The sequence below is a fragment of the Ceratosolen solmsi genome, unplaced genomic scaffold (genome assembly GCF_000503995.2).
Source record: "Ceratosolen solmsi marchali unplaced genomic scaffold, CerSol_1.0 scaffold10, whole genome shotgun sequence".
Classification (NCBI taxonomy): Eukaryota; Metazoa; Arthropoda; class Insecta; order Hymenoptera; family Agaonidae; genus Ceratosolen; species Ceratosolen solmsi.
The window spans coordinates 17,183,026-17,193,063 of record NW_011948412.1 but is presented as its reverse complement, the minus strand read 5'-3'; positions in this window follow the sequence as shown (position 1 = coordinate 17,193,063).

Here is a 10,038-nt window from a genome sequence, read left to right as displayed (position 1 = left end):
TGCTTTATGGTTATGTAAAGAAGATTGATTTTATTTTAAGATTTCTTACAGAGTTAATGAAATAATATCCAATTATAAAACCTTTTCTTATTATAAAGCTATTACAAAATGAATTATTATAATACATATGATAAGTATAATATATAATTGCAATTAACATTAATTAAAAACAAATAATAGTATAATAATTGTATAATATATATATATATATATATGTATATATACACGCACGTAAAATTAAACGACGTAATAGATATGCTGTTTTTAATTTTATTATTTTCTTTAACAAGAAAATAATTTTAATAATATTGTAAAAGATTGTGCATAGAATTTGGGTTCATATTTCTTACAATAATTATGATGTTCATTATGATACAAGGAACACGTTCAATTAAAATTGACGGGCAATTTTCATAATTTAATATAATATAAATGTGCCATAAATATTTTTTACAGGTATAAATAGATTGTCGATTAATGTCTAAATTAGAAAGTAAAAGAGGCGCATTCGTTAAAATGTATATATTACAGAGCAAAAACTGATATATGTCATTTGAATACATTGTGATTTATGTCATGATTAAAATCTGTCGTTCCTCAGTAAATTCACGATTCAATGTACACGTAAAATTTTACATACTCATTATAGATGAAAAACCACACAAACATCTATATTTTTTGATATTTGTATTAGGTCGACAATTTATAGGTGTAACATAATATTTTACGTGACCACAAAGTTTAATTTAAGTATAGAGTAAAATAGGGATGATTTAGAATTTAGTTAAAAGTACCTTTTTCAAAGCAATTATACTTGCAATGAATTCAACGGGAGATACGAAAGTTTTTATCCGTGTAAATAATTTAATAGAGCATATGTTTTTGTTATATACATAAAATATAAAATAAAATAAATAATTAAATTTTGTATGTGTAATAAAGTGGAAAATGTCATTCGCTGATTTTGCGATTTTTAATTTCGCAGTTTTAAAACAAATCGATTTTATTTTTAAACGAAAATTCAATATATTTATGCAAAGTACAATAAAAATATAGATAAAATATCAGATTGCGTTTAATTTCATTCCACATTAAAAACTACCCCTACAAACAGATGTAAATGTCAAAAAAATGTATGTTAGAAAATTTCGATAATCATCAATAAATTTGTTAAATTGTATTGTAAAAATTGAAACGAAGATCGATCAGATGTATTAAACTGTTTGTTGCTATACGTATGCATAGGGGAAAGAGATAAAAATATTAATAAAAAGGCTCGTTTAGTATTCATTAATTTTAAAATCTGAATTCGATAAGTTACATTATTGTAAAAAATTTTTGTCGTTAAAATTGTTTTTGAAAATTGTCGGATTATGTAAGAGAATGTTTCCTTCAAACTCTACACACATAAACGGTAAAAATAACGTTTAAAGCAAATTTAAGTAAAAGTCCTCGCTAATTTTTGAAATATGATTACGATAAGTTTTATTGTATAATCAATGATATACAAAGCTGAGGTTATATCGTGAGAGTTTATTATACCATACGAGACCAAAGGAAATATTTAGATTAATATTTTATTCGAAATATCTAGAGCTACATTTGTTTCGTCTTAGTAATATTTATTTTTCACTTTTTTGAGTTTTAATCTTCTTCTTGAAAAAACTTTACAGTTAGTTTATTTTACATTTACCAAGATATTAAGAATATTATGCTTCGGAAATGTTTTCTTCTTATTATTTTTGTTGTTATTATTATTATTGTTATTATTATTATTGTTATTATTATTGTTATTATTGTTATTATTGTTGTTATTGTTGTTACTATCATTATCAATATCGTAATATTGTTCGCTTCGATTTTTATTATAAGTTATACTTCGTTACATTTTGTTGTTTTGTATAATCATGCGATTCTTTAGAAGTTACATTTACTCATCAATTTTTAGTTTAATTTTCTATCATTCATGGTAAATGACTAATTATTATAATTAATAACTTTCAATTATACTGAGTAAATTATTATTAAATTATTATTTATACGATTGTCATTGGCTCGGCGAACTTTTTAACAGTACAATTGAAAGCGAATGTTCCTTTTAGAATATTCTTCAGCTGACGTAACAACAAAAGTATATCGAAGACTCCTAGTTGACTGACTAACCACATCCAGTTTCACAATTTGCTCAGTCCGTGGCTACTCGCCGCTTCATAATTCAAATACGACTGCCAATTAGTCGGAACTCACCGAAACTATTTGTAATTAAGGTTTTCTAAGGCGAGGATCGCATCCGCGGGCCTTTATTATTCGCGTGGATGCGTCCTGACCAATGTGCCGCTTAGTTCGGATAATAGTTCCTGTCGGCCTTTATTGGCCGCAGAGAGATTCGAATCGTTGATCCACATTGGTTCAACGAACTTTTTATCATAACGCCCGAGCGAGAAGCGGCTGCGGCACATCCTTTAAGCCACCGCGGCCGCATAAACGTCGCATTCCAATTTAGTGTTTAGCTGTTATTTATGATAATGAGCTGTAAATGTTTGATTAGGCAATGTTGGTCCGACTGGCCGTGCCGACACGCCATTTTAATCTTATTTCATCCCTACGAAATTTAGAGTTGATTTTTTTGTTTTTTACAGAGGAAGGGAAAGATTTGGCGATATTGACCCTCGGGCGATGACAAATAAACTTTATTAGCGCGTGACTTTCAAATATTATTAAAATTCGTCGGGTTGGATATTTTATGTCTCCTCGATGCTTTGAAAGGTAGCTTAAGGAGGTGGAGTAGCGACTCACGGGACTCGTACTTTCTTCGGCTTAGTTGAAAGGTTATCGAGAAACGAGTTTCATTCGCACATCGCATATGGCGCTGAGTTGGAGAAGTCCTCAAACTTCCAGTCGCCTGAATCACCGAAGACTGAACTTGGAATCCGTCCAAATAAAGCAGACGAACGCCTCGCGGCGTATGACATCGATGCGTATGGAGGTAAGTCAAGTGCGGGGCGAATCCCGTGATCCCGGTAAGCTCTAATCGTCAAAGGAGGCGGCGGAAAAACCATAAAGGAGGTAGATAAACGAAACGGCAGAATTCAAAGACTCGTGGCGAGAGGGGGTGGGGAGGGGACGGATATAGGCAAAGAGCAGCGCGGCGAATCCGTTCATAAAGTGCACTCAACAGTTTCCAGGCACTTAGAGGTCGCAGTACTTGGGTTAAAGGGGCCGCCAGCCATCGGCGAAACAGATGCATCCGCCGCGGCGACAAAGAGCGGCGATTGTTAAAGGCAAAGCTGCGCAATATGGATGGGCGATAATCAAAGCGTGAGCGGTGCTCGAGACAATGGGTGGGGGCCGGCAGCGCCTGGAGAGAGGGATGAGATGAGGGAATGGGGCGATGTGTGGGCGATGGGGGGTGTAGGGGAGGGGAAGGTCAGCGTGCGGCACCGTCGCCGCCCAGGATCGGTCGCGTAGGTGCGCAGCAGTGGGTCTCAATTTAGCAATGACTTGAAAAGTCTTTTAAAAATAGAGCTTCTTCTTGTTGCGGAGCTTTGTGTAATATCCGATAAGACGAATTTTTACGAGCCAAGGCGAAAAATGTCCTCTTCTGGCAGGTGGACAAGTCGGCGGCTCGCTTAAGTGGATTATACGATGACCGACGCGACCAAGCCAAGGTTAATGCGGCTCCGCGCCGACAGTTATTAATCGCTGGTCTGCTCATTTTGTATGCAATTACGTCGACCGAAGCGGCGATAAAAATAACGTTTTAAGTGTTTTTGAACTAATAGCCAGGATACTCCGCTTTGTTTGACTTGAGGTTTTGCTTGTCGTCATAGGGATGATCATTGATTTAAATGTCTATCCTCGAGCGTTAATTCGGGAATTGGCTTTTAGGATTCCACGCTCATTGCGCGCAAATAGATGGGGCGTAGGGTGTGTGTGTGTGTGTGTGTGCGTGTGTGCGTGTGTGCGTGTGTGTGTATTGGGTGGGGCGGGGGGCAGTTCCATTATTCGGATATCTCCCCAACTTTGACAGTTTTGAAGTTGATTTAAATCTAGATTGACGTTGAAACCGTTATACATTTCATAAACGTAGTTTCAATATCCGTTGATGAACATTGCACAACAATTATAACGTCTTTGAATTTCTCGAAACAATTTTTTATAAGATTTATATATAGCTTATTATATATATAGCGTTTTGTTTGAAAAAATAATCAACATAAGTATTATGATTATTTACAAAGTCTGCTAAGGTATTTAGAAGAATAGAAATTTTGATATTATTATCATTATCACCATCACTATTATCCAACGAATACTAAAATTTCATTAATGTCCCATTTTTATTTTAACAAGTGAATGTACGATTCATCGTCCAGACTATAATATGCATACATTTTAGATAACGTTTCGTTATGTTGTACATTGTTTTATTTATCCCACTAAAAAGTTTTCTCTTTTATACATTGCAATTATATATATACACACATCCAGTGTAGGGTAAATTGAGAAATTATATGTACGAAGCGCATGCCTTGATAGTCTAATGGAGTTGATATGTTCATGTAACTGAATAAAGATAATTTTTGTTTATTGATACATTGAGTTTTTAACAATTTTCCTTCCATTATTAAGACAAATTTTAAGTGTCAATTTTTTTTATTTTAATCTTCCTTTAATCTCCATTAACCGCGTAATGTACTTAGTATATATATATATATATATATATATATATATATATATATATTTATTCCGGTAAATAAATACTCGGTAGAGGAACGATTCTTTAAAACAAGAAAGAAAGAAAGAAAAAAAAGAAAAATGAAAAAAATACCTCATTAGAAAGTTGTCCGAAAATCGTCTTTGACATTGTCAAATCGATTTCTCTAAAGGGCATTAAAGAAATCTACCGAGGCATCAATTGACATACACTTACATGTCGGCACTTTAAGTGTTTTAAAAATAATCGCGGTGTTGAGTACGTGACGGGTATTAACGACGCTTTCATGATTTTGAGCTTTAATGATAAACACTCGGCGAACACCGAGTTCGCTTAAAGACGGGTTGAGGGGGTAGATAGGGGAGAGGGAGGGCGTATGATACTCGTTACATCGATGACATGTTGGTTGTTCTAATTTAATTTGGGTCACCCAAATACGGTATCATCCACGATATTGACGATGGAAATGCCCAATGTTAATAATATGAAAGAGGACAGACAGATATGGAACGGCAAATTCGAACCATTGTTTAATTAGGCGGACATCGTTTTCCCTGTGCATGCCAACCGAAATTAGTCGTTCGGCATCGCGTGCGCTTGCTTATTCTAAAAATCTCGCGAGCATTGATATATAAGCGTCCAAAATTAAGAAACAAAAACCCATAAAGAGCTGTAAGACCAATGGATATTGTCGCGTAATTAGCTCCGGCGATTACAGCGAAGAGCGCTTATCCGGGATCGAGGCACGAGGACACGTCGAAGTAGACCAATAATGGAGAGTCGCTCCGGGGGTCGCGCCGTTTGATACCACGTGCTCCCAGGGTGACACAGAGGGGACAGCATCTCTTTCTGCCACCGGATTTACGGCTTCGTTCTTTCTCTCTCACTCAATACCGCTTTCGCATCATCCTTTCATTGTGATATCAAAGCCTCCCGACGCGCTCGAGAGATTTCTCCAACTCCCCCCCCCCCCCCGCGTTAAAGCGCGCTTCTTTGCTCCGAGGCTCCTCTCGTCGATTCACTTATGTACGTTCTGTTTCTGCGCCTCGCTCCTCTCACTCGCTCGCGCGGGCGCACTTTCTCTCTCTCTCACCCCCCCCCTCTCTCTTGGCCCTTTAAACTTGCAACGCTCGTTTTTCTTGTACGCTCGTTTTTCTTGTACGCTCTTTGCGTGTTTTTACTCGCTCTCTCTCTCTCTCTCTCTGTCTCTCTCTCTAGAAAACTTTCTACTTACGTGCCCTTTTGCTTAAGCAGACTAGTCGAGCTTTCTTTTTGATCTCTCTGAATAGCTAACAATTGGCTTGATTTTCTGAAGCGATAAAATAGTCTTCAAAACGTATCCTTTATTTCAAATTCTTTTCTACTTTTCGGGCATCCGTCGCTCTGCGTTATTTGTATTTAAATCGTTTCTATTTGCATTTTTAATTAATTTTATTATAGGAAAGGAATCGAATGGCGAACCATTATACTGACGACGTTCAAAGGGAAGTGAGTGTATTTTGTCTGTAACTATTCATATTCGTTTTGTATTTATAACTAGGAATTTAATACCCATTAAGCGTGTAATTTAATTTTGTTAAGAATCAGAAAAAATAATGATTTAATCACTTATCAAACAGGTAATTACAAGAATATTTAATAATGAGCGGTGTTGCAGTAAATTCACGTACTTTAGATACACATTTGGCAATTTTACTTTATACCTTGGCAATTTATATTTTTTTCTGATATAGCTCTAAATCTTTTATCTACTATCCTCGCTCAATCATTATCTGGATTTCATTTTACTTTGACATACATACTGAACATCTATTTATACGTTTTACTTAAAAATTTCAAGACAATGAAGTTACTACGTCTTCCTTCTCATATTAATAACCTCCATTTGATTTGACTTTCATGAGTTTTAAAGCTATTGTAATAATATTACCAATAGTATCGAGGTTTTATAAATACACGTATGCGTGTTCAATTTATTAATTATATTATAGCTAAGAGAAAAACATTCCTAGATAACTATTATTGTTTATAGTTCTTGTCAAATTGTACATCAATGTAACAAACATTCACGATTTGAAGATTATCTTAATCTATTCGATTATATTTAATTTCAATTGCGGAGTGTAGCTACCGACACTGTTCGACTTCTTAATTCTGTTGTCAAGTGGCTTTCGTTTACGTATAAACCATCATCTTCGCTTATTACAGCAGATTCAATTAATCGTTGAAACACTAAAGTTTTATTACAAATGCTCCATGACAGCATGTGTCATTCCGTGTTCGCGGAAGTCGGTGCGTTCTCGGATTTCATTGGCCTTTGCTACCTGGGCTACCATTCATTTGGATGGGCGCCTGCATAATTGGCCATTCGAATCGCCTTATCTCTAGATCGTTGCTTGTAATTTCTTAAACTATCGTTGTGATCCATTATTTGCGAGCTCGTATAAATGGAAAAGAAAACTTCAATTTTTCGCCCGGAACCGATGGCCAGTAATGTTTATTTTTGAGCTTATTCTCCGCTGTCCATTGCCATTACAATTATATATTCATCCACGATTCTTCAACCTCAAACGTTCGACTTATGATCCGACAAAAATAGGGCTTTCGCCCCGTGGCGTGAAAATTGTGCGGGTCTGCCTGGCTTTTCCGCGAGAGCGGTAGAACAAAGGCACTATAGGAGCTGTTGGAGGATAATGGAGAGGGGGGACAACAATGACGACGACGACGACGACGACGACTACGACGACGACGACAACAACGACGACGACTACAACGACAACGACGACGACGACGACGACGACGACGACTGGATGTAATGCTATTAAGGCTTAAAGAGACCTTAACGTAACCGTTAGTTTATTGGCGTGAAGGAGTCGCGGAGCGTGTCTACATCAAAGGCCGCAGCCGCCGCCGTCGCTCGAGCGCAGCCGCGCCTCCCATCCTCCCGCCCCCGCCCCGCTTCCACATTGCCGCTGCTGCTGCCGCCACCACCACCGCCACCGCCTAACGCGCCACCATCCCACTCGACGTGTTTCGCTTAGTTTTTATCCGACTCTCCGCCTCGAGTTTCTTTTACCTCTTGCCGCCTTCCTCTTCTCTTTTCTTCTTCGCGGCAACAGCATCTTTTTGCGAGCTCCGTGCATTCTAAACTCGCGGAATAACCCCTTTATGTCAGCGTCGCATTTGCGCCAGACCGCGAACGTCTCTCGTTAAGACCGAGGCTATCGATCTTGGCTTCCGGCTTTTCCTAGCATTCCAACGCCAAGGGGAAGAGCCCCAATGGCTGGCTACCACCAGCTCTCTCGCTTTCTTCCTTTGATGAAGATTGGATTAAGGGGGTTTCGGATGTTTCCTAGGCATTCGTCACTCGTGCGACCAACAGACTAACGTAAGATGTGAGGTGCGTGTGCATCGGACGCGCGACTTTCCCCTGGGAACGGATTATTCCGCGAATCAATGTCTCGGTTTTCTCCATTGGCTCCACGATTTTACAAGTAATCTCGGGATACGAACATTAATAGGTACGTTCGAAGCTCGTGGGAACTTTTCATTCTTAGCTCAATGACTCGTCAGGCTGGGACAGAGGAGGGTTGGAGCGCGCCGAGGGCTCTCTAACCTCCTAATTAAATTGCCGAGCCTTGAGGTTATTGCCATGCGAATGAGCGTCGTTATGTTTATGTACCGTGGGCTTTCGATACGGCTACTAATATCACGTGGGGGGGGGATTTAATCCACTGTAGCCGAGCAACAAATATTTGACCACTCCATTGTCAACGATCCACAGCATACAGATATTAAGTAAATCATGAGGTACGAATGCAGCCATTTCAATCCAGTTGCTAAATTAACCGACTCTCTAAGCCATTGCTTCTTTTTATCGATTAGGTATCATCGATTATACGGGAGTTTGGGCCAGCGTGTCATTTTGTTCCGCTTTCTCCTATTGCTGGCGTAAGAACGGTACTTTGCGGTCTCGTTCTGTCCACTCGACGATAAACCGTCCCGACGCGGGCCTCTTCCCTCTCCCCTATCATCACCACCGTGTTTTTCTCTACCAGCATTTGATCGGGGTCCGAAAGAGATTTTCAATTATTATTTTAGCTACGAGGTCAGCTGTCCTCGTCAGCTGTTCGTTAAGAGACCGCCGGAACGTAAGGGGACGACAGAAGAGTAACGGATCGTTTGATTTTGAAGTGCGCGTTACACGGACGAGTGAAGCCAAGTGAACGAAATGCCGATGTGTAGTGAGAGGAAAAGGAGAGGAAATCGAGAGAAAAAGTAAAAGCTTAAGCTCTCGAGCGCGTTGGTTTAGGAGCGCCGCCGAGTCACACGAAAGTCGAATGCCCGTTGAAGAAACCGTCGGTACAAGCGGCCAAAGGCATTTCAAAATCGCTCTGATTCAAAATCTGATCTGTCGTGCGATAAATTAAAGCGACCATACGATCACACTGCTCGTTTTCTGCTTCCCTCCCTCCCCCAACTCACCACCCCCAAGAAACGCTAACTTTGTTTAAGCTCTGAACTCCATTTGTAAGCGAAAGGAGGCATCGGTGATGCTTACGTCAGGTCGTCGAGCTCGCGGGGATTTCGCACGCCTGCTAACTCTATTCGGCTCAAGTTCAAGCGCCGGGCGCAAGACGTCGTTCTGGACGGCGAATTTTCAGCGAACTCGCCGTTATTGAGCTGTACGTGCTCGCCGCAATTAACGCCGCGTCGTCCCTCCTCCTTTTGTGTATCACGGCCCTAATTTAATGCGGGACTCGGCGTGCTAACCATTTCGACTTAAATTTGTTATTAGTCCTTGGTCGTCCCGGAAGCCACCCCGTCGCGCATTTGAGGCACCCTAGAACTTTTAAAGCAACTCCGCGAGGGTCGATTATACTGAGGTTGGCGCATTTAGCGTGTATAGCCCCTTGAAAATTCATTAATTAAGCGTCACCGTGGCGTCGTATTCACCAGGAATTACGTGGGCACGATAAAGGCTTCTCTCCTCCTCGCGCGTTAAAGGACATTGAAGCTTGGTGATCGTGCGTGGATGGATGCTCTGGGAGGGCTCCATAAATGTTAGGCACACTTGGCCAAGCGGTTAATGAACGCCTGCCTTCTTGCCTTATCAGCATCCGCTACCCTTACAATTTGAGCGTCAACGTGGTTGATGGAGTGGGGTGGGGTCGGGCGGGGCGGATCGGGTCAGGTCGAGTCAAAGTCAGGCCGGGAAGAGTGGCTGGAGGGGGTGGATGATGACGAGAACGACGAGGGCGGGAGCTGCTTGACGGTGGTTGAGTCGCGAGGGGGTGGGGGGGGGGGTGGACGGATGCGCG